General features: G+C 36.9%; 1 long non-coding RNA gene across 1 annotated transcript in view; it reads left to right on the top strand.

Annotated features, from left to right (window-relative positions):
* LOC136791276 (uncharacterized) overlaps positions 1-20,265 on the top strand; it is a 384,451-nt gene that overhangs the window by 198,569 nt on the left and 165,617 nt on the right. Inside the window, exon 5 of the long non-coding RNA XR_010832909.1 lies at positions 11,424-11,524. This is a non-coding gene — a long non-coding RNA (uncharacterized lncRNA). The remainder of the gene's footprint in view (positions 1-11,423; positions 11,525-20,265) is intronic.

The following is a 20,265-nucleotide window of genomic DNA, read 5'->3' as shown; positions in this document are numbered from 1 at the left end:
GCATGTCTTTCTGACCTTTCATGAAGTTTCTTCTGCATAAGCTTTGAAGATCCTAGCAAAAGCAACTCTGTGGAAAGTCATTGCAATGAAATGGAAACATCTTCATTCCATTTTAATATATTACTGTTGCCAGATGTTTTTTTTATTAATATTATTTGTTTTCTTTTTATTATTTATTTATTTATTTATTTATTTTCCTCTTCTAGAACCAAGTAGAGGAAAGACTTGGCAAAACAGAATCACAATTCCTCATCCATATCGGTCCAAATTTAACTGTTTCACTTTCATTCAGTGTTTGAACAAATTAATCTATCTTCCAGAGAAATTATTTGCAACTCCATCAGGCAGTCCTAAATACTGTAGATAGCTTCAGGCTTTGGTTATCTGTTTGTTCATTTCCCTCCAGAAATGGAAAATTACTGATGTATACAACAAGTGCTCCTCAGTTTGGTCCACTTTTTTAGGACATAAACCAGCACCTTTTGTTTTAAGAAAGGCATGAAGGCTTATCATAAACTAAAATAACTCTCTGCAGTAATTCAAAGATTTTTCATAGGGTAGGTTGAAATTAAGAGGGAGAAGAAAAAAAGCCTACTGTAGCCTACTATATACCTTCCTTTTGTTCCCTACCCATTATCCAGACAGAGCAGAGGGAAGATGCAGGGTTCCCAAGGGGGTCATACATGCCCGGTTTCTCTGAAATGTTTCTGGTCCTGGTGGCTTTGGTGACAGATTCTCATTACGAAAAGGAGCAATGAGAATTAGTAATCTGCAGGCATCATTGACACAGGTCAAGAAAACTTTTTTAAGTGCTTTCGTCACATGTTAGGTGAAATGCTTTGATTAATGTTGAGACAGGCTATGTTTGTGGTACTGTGTTGGGACTGGCACTTTGTCTGTTTCCTGGCTGGCAAACTGTGATGACAGCCAAAAGTGAAAAAGTGACGTTTGCCACTGTGTGGATATTTTATACTTAGGTTAGTATTAATTTTTCACCATTCTGCTTTCCTGCTAAGGATGCACTGTATTTGCCTGGTTTTGGCAGGTGATCTTCTTCCTGAATAGACTTTTAAAATGAACTAGATTGTGCAGTATGTAAAGGTAGAGAGATAAGATTATCACCTAATTGCTGGACCTGTGTTTCAGTGCTAGTGAAATTTCCACACTTTGTGTGCAATTAATTCAACATTTGAGGAAGATCTTCTCTTTCAACAGATAGTTTTGAGCTTTCTGTTGTGTTAATTGAAATCATCTGACTCCAAAGTACTTGCCTTTTGCAGTTAAAACTGATAAGCTAGAACACTACATTGCTTATTCCACAAGCTTTATTGAACTGTCTTATCTTTTGTGTATTTCCATTTTCAGTGTCACTAGGGCCTTTCATAGTTAGAACAACATGTTAGAACAACAACATAAGTCTGGATATTCATCAACATGTACTTGAATTATACAGCAAGGAATGAATCATCTTTCCTGGAGATTTACAGAAGACAGTTAACATGTGAATCAGCCCAAATCAGGTCATTGTTCAAAAAACAAACAAACAAACAAAACCCACAAAAAAACTAGAGATAAAACTTTGTCTTAAATTCATGCTTTAAACCTAGTTGTGTCTTGCTACTTCATCAAAAAACAGAGACAGATGCGTATTTAAATTCTTATTTGTTAGCTATTTCTTGAGGTTTCTCTAAGTTTTCCCTTTAATTCTCTAGCAATTAGATTTACTGTTATTCTGCTCTACTAAGTAAACTTTCATGCAGCTCAAATTATCTGTGAAGTAAGAAGTCTATCTGGCAGGGCTGATAGATAGGGCTTTAAACTAGAGTTGAAGGGGGAAAGGGATAAAACCAGGCATGCCGGTGATGAGCTAAGGGATGGTGCGCTAGAATCAGAGGGACTGTGTGCCAGTGAGGTCCTTCGGTTAGCTCCACAAGGTGCTGTGTGTAGGGAAGCACATTTGAAGTGCTTCTACACAAACGCATGCAGTATGAGGAATAAAATGGACGAGCTAGAAGTCTTGGCCCAGTCCCACAGCTACGACATCATCAGCATAAGCGAAACCTGGTGGGATGAGTCCTGTGGCTGGTGTGCTGCAATAGATGGTTACAGGCTCTTCAGGAGGGACAGGCAGGGTAGGCGAGGTGGCAGGGTGGCGATGTATGTGAAGCATGGGCTGGACTGCATGGAACTTCAAGTTGGGGATGGCAAAGTTGAGAGCCTCTGGGTAAGGATTAAGGGATGAACAAATAAAGGGGATGTCATTGTGGGAGTCTATTACAGACCACCTGGCCAGGACGACAACGCCGATGAATTATTCTTTGCAGAACTAAGAGATGCCTCAAAATCAACTCCCCTTGTCCCTGTGGGAGATTTCAACTTGCCAGACATCAACTGGGATCACCACACGGCTGACACGAGCAAGTCCAGTAGGTTCATAAAGCACCTAGATGATAATTTCTTGGTGCAGGTGCTAAGGGAGCCAACTAGGAAAGGTGCTCTCCTTGATCTGTTGCTGGAGAACAGAGAGGGTCTTGTGGGAGATGTGGCAATTGGCAGCCATCTCGGTCATAGTGACCATGAAGTGGTTGAGTTTAGAATTTATGGTGACAGAAGGAAAACTGCCACCAAAACTTCAGCCCTGGATATGGGGAAAGCAGACTTCAGGCTGCTCAGGGAACTAGTCAGCAAGGTCCCCTGGGAAGCTGCTTTTGAAGGCATAGGCGTCCATCAGTGCTGGTCAATCTTTAAGCACTGCCTCCTGGAAGCACAAGATCAGGCGATTCCAAAATATCGGAAGGCAGGCAGGTGGGGCAGAAGGCCGGCCTGGCTCACCAGGGATCTTCTACTAGAGCTTAGGTGGAAAAAGAAAGTGTACGGCTGTTGGAAGGAGGGTCAGGCAACGAGGAAGGAATACAGGGATGCTGTTCGTGTTTGTAGGGAGAAAATTCGTGTGGCCAAAGCCCAACTAGAGTTGAAGCTGGCCACGTCCGTGAGAGACAACAAAAGAGGTTTTTTTAGATATATTAACAGAAAAAGGAGAACCAAAGAAAACATAGGTCCGCTACTTGACGGGGAAGGTCTCCTCACAATGACATAGGCAAAGCAGAGACGTTTAATGCCTTCTTCACCTCTGTCTTCAATGCTGATGATGGGCTTTGGGACCCTGGGTGCCCTGAGAGGGAGGACCACGATGGTGGGAATGACAAACTCCCAACCGACCCTGAACGTGTGCGGGATTTGCTGCTCCACCTGGATCCATACAAGTCCATGGGTCTGGATGGGATCCATCCCCGGGTGCTGAAAGAGCTGGCTGATGTCATCGCGGGACCTCTCTCAATTATTTTTCAACAATCTTGGGAATCTGGAGAGGTCCCAGTAGACTGGAAGCTGGCAAATGTCCCAATTTTCAAGAAGGGTAAGAAAGAAGACCCTAGCAATTACAGACCTGTCAGTCTCATGTCAGTGCCTGGTAAAATTATGGAGAAAATGATTCTTGAAGTTATTGAGGTGCACCTGGGGGATAATGCAGTCATTGGTCCCAGCCAACATGGGTTCATGGGTTCCTGCCTAACAAATTTGATTTCCTTTTATGATAAGATCACCCATCTAGTTGACCAAGGGAAACCAGCTGATGTGATCTTTTTGGACTTCAGCAAGGCTCTTGACACGGTTTCCCATAGGATCCTACTGGACAAAATGTCCAGCATACAGCTAAACAAAACCATCATACGATGGGTGAGCAATTGGCTGACGGGCATGGCTCAAAGTGTTGTGGTAAATGGGGCCACATCTGGCTGGCGGATGGTCACTAGTGGGGTCCCTCAAGACTCCATTTTAGGACCAGTCCTCTTCAATGTCTTTATAAATGATTTGGATGTAGGACTAGAAGGTGTTTTGAGCAAATTTGCCGATGACACCAAACTTGGAGGAGTTGTGGACTCTGATGAGGGTGGAAAGGCCTTGCAGAGAGATCTGAACAGATTGGAGAGCTGGGCGATCACCAACCACATGAAGTTTAACAAAGGCAAGTGCCGGGTCCTGCACCTGGGACAGGGCAACCCTGGCTACACGTACAGGCTGGGCAATGAGACCCTGGGGAGCAGCCCCGCAGAGAGGGATCTGGGGGTTGTGGTTGACAGCAAGTTGAATATGAGCCAGCAGTGTGCCCTGGCAGCCAGGAGGGCCAACCGTATCCTGGAGTGCATCAAGTACGGCATCGCTAGTAGGTCAAGGGAGGTGATTGTCCCGCTCTACTCTGCGCTGGTGCGGCCTCACCTCGAGTACTGTGTGCAGTTCTGGGCACCACAGTACAAGAAGGACATTAAACTGTTGGAGAGCCTCCAGAGGAGGGCGACGAAGATGGTGAAGGGCCTGGAGGGGAAGATGTATGAGGAGCGGCTGAGGGCACTGGGACTGTTCAGCCTGGAGAAGAGGAGGCTGAGGGGGGACCTCATCGCGGTCTACAACTTCCTCGCAAAGGGGAGTGGAGAGGCAGGTGACGTATTCACTGTAAACACCAGTGACAGGACCTGCAGGAACGGTGTGAAGCTGAGGCAGGAGAAGTTTAGGCTGGACATCAGGAAGAGGTTCTTCACCGAGAGGGTGGTTGCACGCTGGAACAGGCTGCCCAGTGGAGTAGTCACTGCACCAAGCCCGTCTGAATTTAAAAAGTGATTGGACTGTGCGCTTAGTCACATGGTCTAACTTTGGGCAGACCTGTGCGGTGCCAAGAGTTGGACTAGATGATCCTTATGGGTCCCTTCCAACTCGGGATATTCTATGATTCTATAAATACAGATTTGTAGCTATGTGGAAAAAACAGAACCCTGCTAGTTAACCATGTTTGTTTCATTTTGGCTTTCTCAAGTTTTACCTGATGCATTTATTCCAAAGTTCCAATACAGTGACTTTCAGTCATATCCAGAAACTGGGAAATATTTTATCCTTTGTTTCTTTCCAGCAAGTTTCAATGTTTCAATGTAGTTTCCTTTGGAGATTAAGCCATATTGTTGTCCTTATTTTGGATTTAATTTTTTTTTTTGTACCAACAAAGAAGCTGACTCTTAAGGATATTATGATTACTGTAACACTGTAGCTTTTCTATGGTTTTAACTAAAACTTGAATCTTAACCAGAAACTTCTCTTCCTGTGACCATGCTATCCAGCTGCTTCTCACAAGTAAAAATTCAGTATGAGCATTTTATTAGGGTTCATTCACCCTAGTTACAGTAATAATGGGACAACCAAAGTTTGATTATAGTTGTTTTTTCAGCCCTCGTAGCCTTTCTGATTTCTCCTAGAGTGTAGTATTTGCTGTCCTCTTGCTTGAGAAAGGAGAGATAAACTTCCAAAATAATATTATTTTCTTGAACTGGAATTTTAATCCATCGGAATTCTGTGTTATATATAGACAGTTAATTAATCTAATCTGAAGCATTCATATAATATTACTCTTTCACGAGCATGTCATTACCATTCCTGTACTGTGCTATTAGTCACATTAGCATTTCTAATTTTTTTACAAGGTCTATTTCTAAATGTTCTGTCAAAATGAAATCTGCTTACAAAAGAAAAAAAATATACATGTGCACACACACACAAAGCAGATTAAATTATTGTCCACAAGGTATTTGACTGATGAATCTATTTATCAGTTTTATGGATTTATCTCAAGTACTTACTAACAAGTTCTTAAACCTTGCACAATTTTTAGTCTCCATTCTACAGCTTGAGCCTAATCTGAGTATGTTTCCTGGCTTGATTTGTAGGAATTAACATATAGGAACAGTATGGTCTATCGTTTTCCCTTAAAAGATTGTTGGAAATGAACACATCAAAGAATCCCAATTTCTGAAGAACAAAATTATGTTTATTTGCATTTAGATATGCTTCTTGGGCTAACGAAATTGCAGAATTTAACATTTTGGCTGCAGCCAACTTGAAAAATCTGGCACCTGCTGTTGTGATTTCTATGTGGCCATTCTTGTTTTATCTCTGTGACAGAAAGAGCAATCTCACAACATTAATATGTATACAGGAAACTATGAATTTGTTTAAAATAAAGCTGCAAGAACATGAAAAGACTACTTGGCAAGGAAAGGTTCTTTCCTTTTAGAAACCAACACAAACAAACAACTGTTCTCTGAGCCTATTCTTTCCAGCCAAACCAAGCTGGTAAGTCTTGGCTTCTGTGTGGCACGGCTAGCGGGACAGTTCAAGGTGGACTCCCCAAACAGCAGCTTGCTACTGCTTGGTTTTAAACTTCTCAGGTCATGAATATACTAAAACTTTGCTGCAATGTGAGCATTACAAACTCTTTGTATTCTCTGTTAGTGTGTAATTTGGTAAAGCAGAAGCTTCCTGAATACATGACAGAAGCACCTGTTAGCCAGGTGCGAAGTGTTGACCCTCTCATGACAGCAGAGCAGGCAATGCCGGCCAAGCATGATGCTAACAAGAGATAGAGGTCAGAACCTTTGTTTGAAAACAGACACAGCTCCACAACAGCCCCACAGCACAGTTGTGCCCTGCACTAATCTTACATGAGGGTGAGGAGTAGCAAGTTGCAGGCTTAGAAAAGGTTGTGCTGAGATCGGCACTGGTATGGCTCGTTTTTAGGTGAATTCTTGTGGCTTTACAGTTTTGAGAATTGCTGGTCTGGAGTGATTTCCAGCTTTTTCCTCCATACATTTGTCCTTTAACTGTTGAATTGACACATCTTCCAAAACTAGACAGTGCTACAGATGTCAACAGGGGGCAAGCTTTATATGTTCCTTTTTTGTGTTTCTGAACAGGACGAGATTCAGCTAAAGAATCATTTAATCCCATATTACTTAGAAGAGAAGTGCTCTGAGGCACTGTATGATATCTCATGAGGTCAGAATCATTTATAGGCTCTGGGAGAAACCATTTTTTTCTAAGTAAAAAGATAAGGGGATTGAGTTGCTGAATGTTTATTTTTAGTCAAAAGTCTTACCAGAAACTAACCCTTTCTGGTTAGCCTTCTGGTTAACAACAGTAACAGGAACAAGGGAGAAAAAAAGAACACAGTTAATATGAGTATTTCAGATCCAGACCATATTGTAGAAGGTCAACTATGATTTGGAATTAAATTGTTATTTATCAAGAATTTGTATCAAAAAGTAGAATTAGAATTTAGGTTTTGCATATTTGTTTGGGGTGATTTTGGGATATCCATGTACTTGATACAATCTGCATCACTTTTTTTTCTATGCTTTTCCTTGGCCAGAGCTAGCTTAAGCAATCAGGGTAGACTATCTGGCTCAGCAGAAGTCATATATTGTTAGGGTACAGAAGTTACATGCTACAGCAACCCACTTTAGGATGCAATAATGCTAAAACAGTCTTGATTTCCTTTATATATTAGACAGTAAATTGCAAGGCATCCTAACCAGCAAAACCATCCATATTAGAGGGACATGCAAAGACTCAACAACTGTCCCATGGTTTGTCATTTCTTTTAATTAGTCAGACCTCCCAGTTTCCCAAAAGATGGAAAAAAATAAAATAAAAATGTCTTGTCTTCACCGTGTTCACCATCCCCACCCCATGCATGGTTCTGGTGCATCAGGAAAAGAAAATCAGACAGCCATTCTGTTTATCTGATTGTAGTAAGTAATACCTTTGTTAATTACTGTTTTCATTTCTGTCACTAGGAGCTGTTCTGTTACCGTTTTCTTCCTTAAATAATAGCTTTTGATGAACTGAATTGAAAACCTGAATAGGAAAACATGGACTTGAAATGCTCAAAATGCGGATTACATTTTGTTCAGTCCTCCTCTCAGTCTCTCACTGGGCTTCAATTCGTAACATAAATGAAGTTCTAAGCCATTATAGATGTAGATACTAATCACCTTGAGATTTGGGCTGGAACCTGGTGACATCTTTTGTGTTTATGTATCATTATTTCCAGGCTTCTTGTTCAACAAGAATTTTATAAGATTTTTTTTTTCTAGCTGCCTAAAATGAAAGTACTTATTGTATTAGCCAGAAAGATATTCAACACACATCTGTGCAGCACAAATGTTCTTTTTTCCCCAATAAAAAACCTATATTGTTGCTATGAGTTCCGGTATTTGCACTAGTTGCAAGTAATTTCAAAAGTTTGGGAATCACCATCGAATTATTTTTAGCCTTGACTTTTTTTGTTGTTTTGTGTCTGGGTAAGAATTTTTATGTCAAAATAAATCTAACGCGCACAGGATACAGCTGAAATAAAAGAGTAATAAAACAAAGGTGATAATACATAGTTTATATGTTGTCTTATTTTTTTTTAAAGGAAAAAAATTGACACGAGTAATACTGCAAGATGTAAATGGGCTCTATTTCTTTAGATATCTACAGTCATGCTTTCAAGTTCCAGCTCTTTTCAGTGGTATTTTAGAAACTTAACGACTTTAGTGCCCTGTTCTCTTCACAGACAATTTTGTGTTTTATCTTATTAAGACAATTTCTGTTCATTCTAGTGGACTCCCATCCACTAGAATGGGAACAAATCCCCCCGCGCTCCGCCCCCCCCCCCCCCTTTTTTTAGTGCTAATAATGGTTGTAATTGTTGTAACTGTAATCACAACTGGTTTTAATGTTGTGACTTTTAAGGTTTTGTATTTCTCATGTACTGTGTGACTTTTGAGTGTTCTGATGTTTCTCTTCACAGTAGCAGGAGGTGAAGATCATTCTAACACAAATGTGTTGTGTTTTTTTCCACTGTAATTCACATTTACTTTTCACTATTATAACAGACTGTTCTAGGCAAGGAAAATTTAATTTTTGAAAAGAGAAGGAGCACATCATCTCTCTGCTAGCACCATTACCATTTCTGACAATTTTATTTCCATATTAGTGCATCTTACTCCAGTGAGATGTCTCTTCTCCAGAGGATAACATTTTATGATGTTCTAAGCATCTTAGCTGGCATAAAAATGGTACAGCAGGGCTAAAACTGTTGCTCAAAATGCTACAAAAGACTGCAGTTCACAGTAGGACACTGCATAAATGAACTGTTATTTACATGTAATAATTTTTTTTGGCTTTGAATTCAAGTTTTGTAACAGCAAAAACATCCATGATACCCATTCCAAAGTGGATGTTAGTCTCTAATCTCTAATCTGTATTTGTGCTATGAAAACTGCAGATTTTTGGTCTGTGCTAAGTGTTAATTTCTGGAAGCAGCATTGAAAAAAGAGCTTCTCAAGAAATCTTGTAAGCTAGCTTTCCTTTTTAATGAGCTTTCTATTCTTCATGTATAAGCAGCCTACATGCAGAACTACTGCAGCAGTTGCACTAGGCAAGGTAAAGTAAGGCCACAGAGGTGCCAAATGTTCATACTACATAAATAATTAATCTGTAATTGGAAAAACTAAAGCACTGAAATGGTTAATATAATCTCATTTTACTATATCAGAGCTACATAAAAAGTGTATTTGATAATGATTTTTCTTTTGAAATGTTAGGCATCAAAATATTTCAAACTATTTTATTTCAGGTTTCCCTAAACTGATCAAATGAACTTGGTATGAACTGGCAAGATATTTTCGTTGATCCTAATTTTAATTTTTTATATTGCTCCATTTGTGAGCTGTGTGCCCTTCTGTTTGACCTGTGAAGATGTCTGTTGGAAAGGCATGAACAGACATTGCTGTGAGATCGGTTCATCTCTCTCACCATGGGGAATGGCAGATACAGCCACACCAGAGAACTATAAAGTTTGTTTTAAGGAAAGAATTCAGTATTGACCTATTACAAATCATCACATATGGTCTATTCAGTGACGTTTTGCAAATTTCTTAGTAAATAAAAGATTTGCAAGAATAATGAATCAAAACCTGAACTCCTTAATTTACACAGGATCATATCTCCATGGCCGAGCTTTTCTCCTTTCATTATGTCCCTTTTTGACTTAAAAATGTTTTCACCATTAGACCATTTTCAAATAAGTCAAAAGTAGAGGGGGGTTTCTTGTTCTGTCTTGTTGAAAGTAGTCTACCACTTTTTTGCTCCAAAAAGTACTATTGCCATAGCGTAGACATTTCAGAGGCCATATAATTAAATTTGTTTTTTAAAAAAGTTTTTTTTTCTTCTCATTAACTCTTACAACAAATCCTGACTATACCATGGGACTCACTGGACAAGATAATTAAGATAATTAGAGGGCTTTTTTGTTGTTCAGCTGGGCATAATTGTTTCTGTCAGGATACAATAGACCTAAGATGATAACTTTTCATTTCAGCTGAAGAAGTTATGGCCTCTGGGTAGAACAACACAAAATGAAATAAAATACATGTTGTAAATGACAGATTCAATGTACAGAGAGTTGATTCATTACACTACATAAGCATAGAAACAAAATCCTAGAAACTATTATTTTAGGGGAAAGAAAGATCCAACATTTCTGGTGTAAGCTGGTTTTGACAGTTATCTGTTAATGGTCATAACTTTTAATGGTGCCTTTTAATATAAGTATACAGGAAATTTGTAATAATAATTAAAAAAAAAAAAAAAAAGTATTTTCAACTGTCTTTTGTGCACCATACAAGTTCCCCAGCCAAGGGAAGGAGATCTCAGCTGTCAGCCATCCTTATTTTGAATTCTGTAAAAGGCAGCAGCACCCAGGCAAAGGTCTAAGGTTAAATGTTTGGTGGACCACGTGACAAAAGAAAATGATGTTACATTCTTTTTCTGGGATTTCTTAATTGCATATCCTCTTCCTGTGATATTCATTTCAGTTCTATGCTATTTAGCAAGGTCTGAATTCCTTGATTTTTTTATTATCAAGAACGGTGTTTTCTTCCTCCTGCAAACTCATTCCCAGAGTCTATTTTGCAGTATTTACTGAGCAGATCATGAAATGTGGAAAATACTCTTCTCTAACCAGAGAATAATGCTCATCCATTTTGTATTTCAGTCATATCACTAAATATCTTTTCCAAAGTAGGTTGTGTCAAAATGTTCTAGAAGTAGTTGCATTAATTATATGTAATTAATGTTAATTACATCTAACAAATAGGAAAGAAGGTATGAATTAGGTGTATGGGAAATTGATTAAATTCATAGTAAAAGGATTTTGTCATAGAACTATAGAATGCTTGGGGTCGGAAGGGACCTTAAAACCGATCTAATTCCAAAACCCCTACCATGGGCAGAGACACCTCCCACTATACCAGGTTGCTCAAAGCCCCATCCAGCCTGGCCTTGAACACTGCCAGGGATGGGGTATCCACAGCTTCTCTGGACAACCTGTTCCTGTGCCTCACCACCCTCAGGGTAAAGAATTTCTTCCTTATACCTAATCTAAATCTACCCTCTTTTAGTTTAAAGCCATTACCCCTTGTCCTTTGAAGTGCACCTTGATGATTTATGCTATTTGTATCCTTATAGTATTCAAAATGTTCTTTTCCTTTAAGGTTCTTATGACACACCCTGTGGATCTACATTTCACAGAATCACAGAATTTTTTCATCTTCTCTTCAGGAGAAAAGCATGTGGACTCTCGACTTTTAATAAGGTATTAAAACTGTTTTTATAATATTTGTTTCATTTACTCTGTTTTATTCAAGTGAGACAAAATGTGGAGTAGATAGAGACAGTTTTTTGAGTAAAGTAAAAGTAAAAAAGATGAAGTTTGTTGAGGTTCTGAAGGAATTTATTCCATAGTTCAGACCCCACAAGAATCTTGTACATCTTTACTTCTCTTTTGCAGTAGAGAGTCTCAGCATGCTAAAGTAGTAAAGGGTTTCCTCCTTGAGCTTTGCTAAATTTTTGACTTGTCCATAGAGAATCCCAAAAGGAAGGAAATGAGCATTTGAACTTTAATCAAAAGCTGGTATAAAGATAGAAAAAAAAAATGTCTGTGTTTAATCTGGCTTGTTGCTCAGGAAATTAGCAAAATAATGTCACTTTGCATAATTTGAAGCTTTCTACTGTTTTGTTGATATAGCTCTACCCCCACCAAAACAAACAAATAAAAACAAAAATAATGAACAAACAAAACCAAACCAACCAAACAAAAAAAAAAACACAGGTGATAAAGGTTTGGATTTTAGAATGAGGTCTCTTGGCCAGGTGAAGGAGAGAAGACATCACTGAGAAACAGTACAGTGGATGGTGTCAGAGGTGGTTAAAGGGAAGATATTAACGTAGGGATTGTCAAAAAATATTTGTTGCACTTTGCAAATGTAGTGATGCATTGAAACCTACAGAACTGAAGGTACTTCAGTAGCAAACTACATCAGTTCATATTTCATAGAATCATAAAATGGTTTGAGTTGAAAAGGAATATTTGATTAAATGGAGACATTGCAGGTATATAAGAATCTTGTCTTCATGTTTCTTGCATTTTTGTTAATGAATGAAATGTGTTGACTTAATACTGGTAGCATGTCTTTCTGCACATGCAATAATATTTCCTCTACTATTAATTATTTTATGTCAGTTGCTTCTTACAGTCAAAATTAATGAACCACTTTATATGAATCCAGAGAAGTCAGATACATATATGTGTATATATATGTATGCTTTCAAATTGTTTTCTAAGTGGCTTAACTGATACAATTAAAAAATCTAATATTGCAAATGTGTCAGGGTTTAGTCTCAGTAACTGTTTTACTTTTCACATCGCCTTATACTAACTCATGGATCTAGAGGCTCATGCTTTTAAGTAACTGCTCAGTGTTGTGCTTTATCAATATTTTGTGTGTTATATGAAATGTCATGGTGATTATGCAGCCTCAGAGAACAGGGTCATGAAGTCTTAATGAATTAGTTATAAATCTATATGAAGATGGCCACACCTTGCTCGGTAATAGCAAAGAAATTTATTTCTCTTTTAAGGGGTTGCTTGTTTCATTGGACAAAGTCAGTTATGTCTGTGCTGACACGGTGAATTAGAAAAGCGTGACTCTTGATCATTTGTTGCACACTTCTGCCCTTTTTAATTAAATGTCTTGAAACTCACTGTAATGTCAAGTGTTAACTTCCTACGGTGTTGTGTCATCCAGAGAAAACTAGAAACAGTTGTGTCCAAAGGAAAAGACAATATGAAGTGACAACTTATGCTGGCCTGCAGGAGCTTGATCGCATTAACTCCCTAATGGAGAAGCTAATGTATGTCATCACTCTACCATGTGTAATCATCTCAGACTGGAGAGAACAGTATTTCTTCCAGCTGAATACGTTTTGATCTATTCTCAAAATATTACTGCAACATTCATTTTTATCTGTGACTGGTAAAGAACTTTAATTTGCATATTACCACTTCTTGTTTTCATTTCAGAGTTTTAAAGGAATTCAGTGAAGTGAAAGAGTAAATGATATAAATGATAAATAGATAATACTCATTCAAAGTGTATCAGTATTTTGTCATGCTTCAAGAACCTGTCATGTAGTACATACCTACACCTAAGCAGCTGCTCACCTCTTGCCTGAGGCTTTGGGATTAAAGTAGCCAGTGGTCAACCTTACTCAGCAAATTTTTTCTTTCCAACAAAGCTAGTGGGTTACTGTAAATAACGCAATGGAAGACCTGCACCTTCTGGTTCCAACTAAACATGCAGCTACTTGAAGTTCAGTTTATATAAGAAGTGTGTACAAACAAAATGGCTGCATATTTTCTACTTAATTAGAAATGTTGAGATAATTATTTTTGTAGACGTAGATCTTTGTGATCGAACACAGCTAGAGGATTTGGTACTTCATGTTAAGGCTTTACTTTAGACAGAATTTGTTCCATGCAAAGTTTTTTGAAAATTGTTACAATACTTATAGCCTAAATGTAGATCAGGGAATCAGTGCAGGAAAATAGTATTGAAACAGTCTATTTCAATGATAGAGCTACTTGCAAAATGCATTAAAAATGCCTTTGCTTGTTCTTTGTGCTGAGACTCTTTACTGTAAGAGAGAAGTCAAATGGTGTCACCTGATATAAATAAAATCTTGTGGTGTTAAGAAAAGTACTAGGAGCAAAGAGATGAAAACAAGCAGCTTATAGCAATGAAAAGCAAATGGCACAGCATGCCAGGTATTCTGGAAGAATACCAGATGTGTTCTGCTTGCAGGACATAAACACGGTTATACTATAAGGACTAATGGAGACACAAAATGCTGAACAAAACATATGAAATTAAATTTTATTAATTGTTTTCATTATTACTAGTCAGCGTGTATCTGTATAGATTTGTGAACGTATAAAGCCACAATGCCATTTCTGATACCTGCACAGTTCCAGTTAGACAACTGAAGAAAAGTACTGTAACAGCATTTTTCATCTGATTTTATGGTGTTCAAGCAACTGAACATTTATAACACTTAAAAGGCAAAGATCATTAACTGTAGTTGTCCAGTGTCTTTGCATGTACCTACACAAAAAGCTCTTTATGCCTCAGGCACTCACAAAACCACTGCCCACATTCACCCCTGTGAATAAAGGCATTATATACTGATGGAAGATCTTTGCAGAGTCCTGATTATCTTGTGTAGGGTCTTGCTCATAGAGTAAGAGCTCCTCCACAAAGTTTGACCTATTTTCACTTACATGTAGACTTTTTAAAGAAATATTTTACTTTCAAGCCTTTTACTGCATCATGAATCAAGTCTTTAGGACAATATGAATCCCATTACAAAATGTTGAGAGGTTAGCGTAAACAGGGATGATTTCCCGTCTATTGCATTTCTCATCTCTTTCAAGGTCACCTTAAAAGAATTATGGTCACAGAATTTGTTGAAGTTTTAAAACTTTGGTCCATCTATTTAAATCTTTTATCAAATTGTTATTGCTTTTTCATTAGGTAGGTGGGGATCAGTCCCACAAGAATCATGCAAATCAGGGAAGAATAGTGTAGCCTGTAGTGACCTTCATCCAAATCCTTTTGAACAATTTATAGACTACAAAGTAGTTGATTCTTACAAAACCTCTTGTGGCAAGTTATACTATTTACTTGTTCATAAGTGGTTGTTTTCAAAATCATCCAGCAGCTGGTTCTGATGAAATTGAAATTCACATTGATTTCCACTGTTTTATGCATGTAGACAGGGCTAAGCTGCACCTGGCTGTAGAGAGGACTGAAATAAAAATCGAAGGACGACAAAATAAGAATTACGTTTGAGCTGCTTTCTAGTTTCTGTCTCCTCAGTAATCTAAGGTCTACGGCTAAAACTGCCTTTTAGTACAAAACATTGTTTATGTTTAGTTCACATAGTCAGTAGTCTCTCTTTTTTTTTTTTTGTCTCAAGAGGAAGAAATCTAACTCTTCAAAGGCTATTTAGATATCTGTTTGGTGCATGTCATTTATATCCATTCTGGGCTTTGTCTGGTACTGTCTCTAACCTTCTATGGGATTATATCTCAGCATTTTCAAGCAGTAATTGAAGATCTCCAAGGATCATGTAAGTTATAATTGCCAGTCCTGAGTATGTAGAGTTTCTAGCAGGCTTTTTTTTTGTACTAAGCTGACTTGAAATAAGAACCTATAAAGTCATGAAGACCAAGCACCTGAAAATATTTAAATTTTAGACATTACACTTCAAAATCATGTGGATAGCCAATAGGAGACAATACAATGAGGGAAATTTCCCCAGGCCTGGAGGTACATGAAGAGTGAAAGCAGAAAGTGAATTATACATAAAACATTTCTACATGAATCAAAGAGAGAAAGGGGAAAATGGTGAAAAACAGGGAGAACAGTTTCACCCTCTTCTTTTCTCTGCACAGGTGTTCAAGGTTTCCATAGAAACTTGAACATAGTCTGATGGAGGAGGGAGGGCGCATAACATTTCCTCCATTTCTGTTTAAATGCCATAAAAGTAATGGAAAGACTGATGTGTGGTTTCTGGTTTGCATGGTTAGGCCAGCTATATCCACAAAGAACAGTCACTAAAACCAATGAATCTATTGAGCCTACATGTCACTAGAATAATTTAACTTATAAAACAAACCTAAGAGGTATCAAGAGTTAAGATTGAGCTTGTCTTTCATCTCAGTAGGTGACACACTTACATTATATTGGTTAAATGGATTCCTTGAAATGTGTGTGCGTACAATTTTCACTATGTTTATGCAAAATTATTATACTTTCCCTTTAAGGAACACTTCTGTAATGGTTTTGGTCTTTCTGCAATACCCGATGTTAGCTAAAAAATAACGTGTTTATTAGAGTCCTTCTCTATCCAGTGAATAATATCCAGAAAATTGATAGAAATTAGCTGAAAATAGGCTATGTAAAATGAGATACATGCCAAATGTGTTGTTCATAGCTGGTGTATACTTTATTTGTTCTGAGGCAGGCTACACATAGTTGTAGTTAGTTCAGATGCTATCAGCCTAAGTAACTAACAGTTACTTTCACATTATCACCACTTGGTACTCTTCAAGGTATGAAATGTTTGAGAATTAAAGACACAGTTGTGGATTAATGTTTTTAATACTTCTTACTTCAATAAGAAAGTTAGAAATTAAAGGTGTTCATTATGGATGGACATTTAGCTAAACTGTGATCTGTAGAACTGCTCATGCAGGAAGTGCTTAGTTAAACATTAGCTTCACATCCCTTTTATAGGGATTGGGTTTGTGTGTTTCTACACATGTACAGGAGCAAAATTAACTGTATGACAGGGAAAGGCAGTTATTCCTTCATGTTAGGAAACAGGTAAATTCAGTTCCATAGAGGGATATGAACACTTTAATGCTAAGAAGGTGATGACATTCCTATTCTTTGTTACAAGGACTTCCTACACTTTTTTTTTTTGCATTAACTGATCATAGCATGAAGTGCCTTTAAATATATATATATATATATATATATAAATATATATATATATTTTAGTAAGTAGTGGAACATGGGATTCCCTATTCTGAAGTGAGAGGCTAGAAATGAGGAGCAATATTAGGCAGGTAAATAATGTATGTCGTTGGTGGGAGGGTACACTATTAAAAGAGCTTCCAGGGCATTTGGCCTGTGCCAAAGCCCTAGAAATTTTGAATGACAGTGCTCTCCTAAAGCCCATCATTAGGCTTAAATGCATGCCCACTCAAATTTTACTCACACTGAAACTACTGGATGTCAACTACCACATGCCATTGCTTACTCACCTGCGCATGGACACGTGTAATACACAGTTTTGTTTATGGTTGAGAACAGGCTGGAAGACTTTGGGTTTAGGTTTTTATTAGAACTCCAAACTATTGTAATTACGTTCCATTTAATTATAGTAAAATGAAAGTTATGTTTTTTTTGTTGTTGTTGATTTTCCCCTTATTGCTTATCTCCTTTGTTTAAAAAGTACATAAATAAATAAATAGTTGCTGGCTGTACTAAAAGTGGAATAGGTGCAATTATTTCCATCCACATGTTATTGTTCATAAGGAATGGATTGGATTTTCTCTTAGGTAGAAATATACACTTTTCAAATTTTGTCTGTTGAAAGGTAATAGATTACTATAAACATATTGAATATATGAAATGAAAGTTGTCTTGAGATTAAATCCAAAGTGCCAATAACATTCTCACTATTAACATTTAATATTTATGGGTTATATCCCATCTTTTATTTCTATTGTGAAGATTAACTAAAAAAAAAAATTATTATTTTAGGTTGTCTGCTGTAAATATTGTTCCTGTTTTTTTTTTCTTTCTTTCTTTATATTTATTTGTAAAACCAAATATGTGATTCAGCATGCCTAGATTTTGCAGTGCGTATTCATATATTACAGTGGATTACACTTTTCTGTCTTTAGTTCTAATCAACACCAGTGGGACTATTTCAATGATGGTTTTAGCATGTGTGGTCTATAAAAAGGGTCTCTTTTACTTCCGTGCACTTTGAATCATACTATATTGGTCAGTACCTCATAGTCTCACTGAAACTATTAATATACAATATTTCAGAGTGCTGTTTTCTGAGTAATATTGGCAGAAAATGTCTGGCTCCAGTGGACTGCAGGCTTGAATGTTATATTGAGGATATTGTTCTCATTGGAATTGTTTTAATTACACCTTTCATGAGCATTAGAATGAATAAATATAAATTAAAATAAAAAAAAAAAGTAGTGGATAATTGCACTAAACAGGAAGAGAGATGCCAGATGCTACTCATTCAGCTAACTTAACTACTGGAAATACTTAACATTGTGAGGATGAGGGCAGACAAAGATCAAATATGGTATCACAGAACATCCGCAAAAATTACCTCAGCCTAAAAATATCTGTATGACAGAGCAGTCCTGATACTCACCAATCTGATAAGAGTATTTGGTTAAACTGTTAATAGAAAAAAAAATATGAAAGCATAACAAATATAAGAAAAAAGCATAAATGACAATTCATAGAATTTTTATAAGTGTCAGGTAAAAAACATTGCAGTCACAGTTGATAAGGAAAACGCTAACTTAAATGTCTGATACTGAAATTGCCTCTTAAAAACTTTTACCTTTGGTTGACATTCCTAGAACTTGACACTGTCATTGTCTTGGATCATCTTTTGAAGATCTGAAATGCACAGTTAAAATATTCTCTTAATGTGCATCAAGTTTAAATAGACAGAAAAACATACATGCACACAAGAATTTCTAGATTATATATTTCATATTTTTTAAGCATACTTCAGTATGCTTCCATTAACCAAGAAATTGTCTTCTGTTTATTTTGTATATTTTATAAAAGAAATAGGCTTATTTTATTTTAAACTTGGCAGCTTCAACTCTCTTCCTCATAATTAAATATGGTTTTACATATGTATTTATTTGATCTTCATATATCACCATGCACAGAGTAAAAGACCTGAGAGTACAGGTCAAAATCTGTAGACTGGTAGTATTTGCCCATTCCTTGATAGCAGAGAAATGCAATGACATGAATACATCATATGATTGGCATGGCAATCTATTTTGAGCATTAGAAGTGTATTATCATTCAATTCCTTGAAAAAGCCACAGAACTTGTTTCTTACTTTGAAACAGCCGAAATTAAGCCTTGAGTAATTAAATGAACAAATAAATAAATAAACTAAAAAAATCCTTTATCATTGGGCTACAGCTAATTTGGACTCCTTAAGTTTCTGTAAATATTATTTCCCTAATAAAGAAACACTTGATGGGTTCTAAAGTCCTTCAGAATGTTAAGACCTTGTTTTATAGACCTCTGGTAGTGAATTTACTGCCTGGTTTAAATCTAAAAAGTCCAGCTGTTTCGAGTGTTGAATTCTTAACGACTAAAATATTGGATTTATTTAGTCATGATAAATAAGACAGCATTTGTAGCATTAGAGGAGAATTAATTTACCAATCTATAATAGTAGGCCTCGATCCCACAATTCAAATTTATGGAGGCCATTTATGTGAAAGTCAATGCCAGCATTCTACATCATTAAAATGAACAGTATGATCCATGGGATGCCAATATAACAGCTCTCCAGGACCTGAAAAATTTACTAAGAGACTTTCAGTTTACTCCATTGTTAAAAATCCATGGAAACCACTTCCAGAAAACTCCCAGATATTTCTGCTTTATGATGGGGCTACTGGTGTTTGAATTCACAGAGTGGTGCATCTAAGTTATACTGCTTAGTTAAATAATAATAATAATAATAATAAAGGGTGTGGGGGTGGGGAACACAAAAACAAGCAAATGAAAAATAGACTTTATGGTACTAACATAAACTAGACCAAGATATATAATTATCACATTGGTAACAGATGTCACTTGATATCTTGCTATCAAAAAACGAGATAGAAAATTAATAACACACTGATTTCTTAATTGTAACAGAATTTTGGTTTGACCAGTCTTAATGCTTATTGCTGCGTATTAACTAAAAAAAGGTATTTCTATATAAATATAATATGGTTACATTATACTTCATAGAATTAATAGAGAAAAAGTGTTTTTTTCTAAACTGACATGATTTAAATGAGGTCCTTGAAGGGAATGACACAATTTCATTATTTTTATAACCATTGCTTTCACTGAGCAATATTTTTCAAGTCCCTAGATATTTTGGGATAAGTTTTCTCCCTTGGAACTCTGTAACTGAAATGTGGTAAGCGTATCTCTGACCATATTTTATTGTGATCACATGAACAAAGATGAAGACTTGAGGAAAGAATACATGCATGCACATTTCATGTGCGTTTCATATAAAAACATGCACATGCCACTATCTGAATAACATCTCTTCTAAGTGAAGGTCGGAATCTCTCAATGGAATATTGTTGTTACTATTATACATAGAAGCTTTTCTTCTAATTTTTGCCTTCCT

This window comes from Anser cygnoides, chromosome 7 (assembly GCF_040182565.1).
Source record: "Anser cygnoides isolate HZ-2024a breed goose chromosome 7, Taihu_goose_T2T_genome, whole genome shotgun sequence".
Taxonomy (NCBI): Eukaryota; Metazoa; Chordata; class Aves; order Anseriformes; family Anatidae; genus Anser; species Anser cygnoides.
The sequence above is the reverse complement of the archived record's forward strand: the minus strand, read 5'-3'. Positions and strand labels throughout refer to the sequence as shown.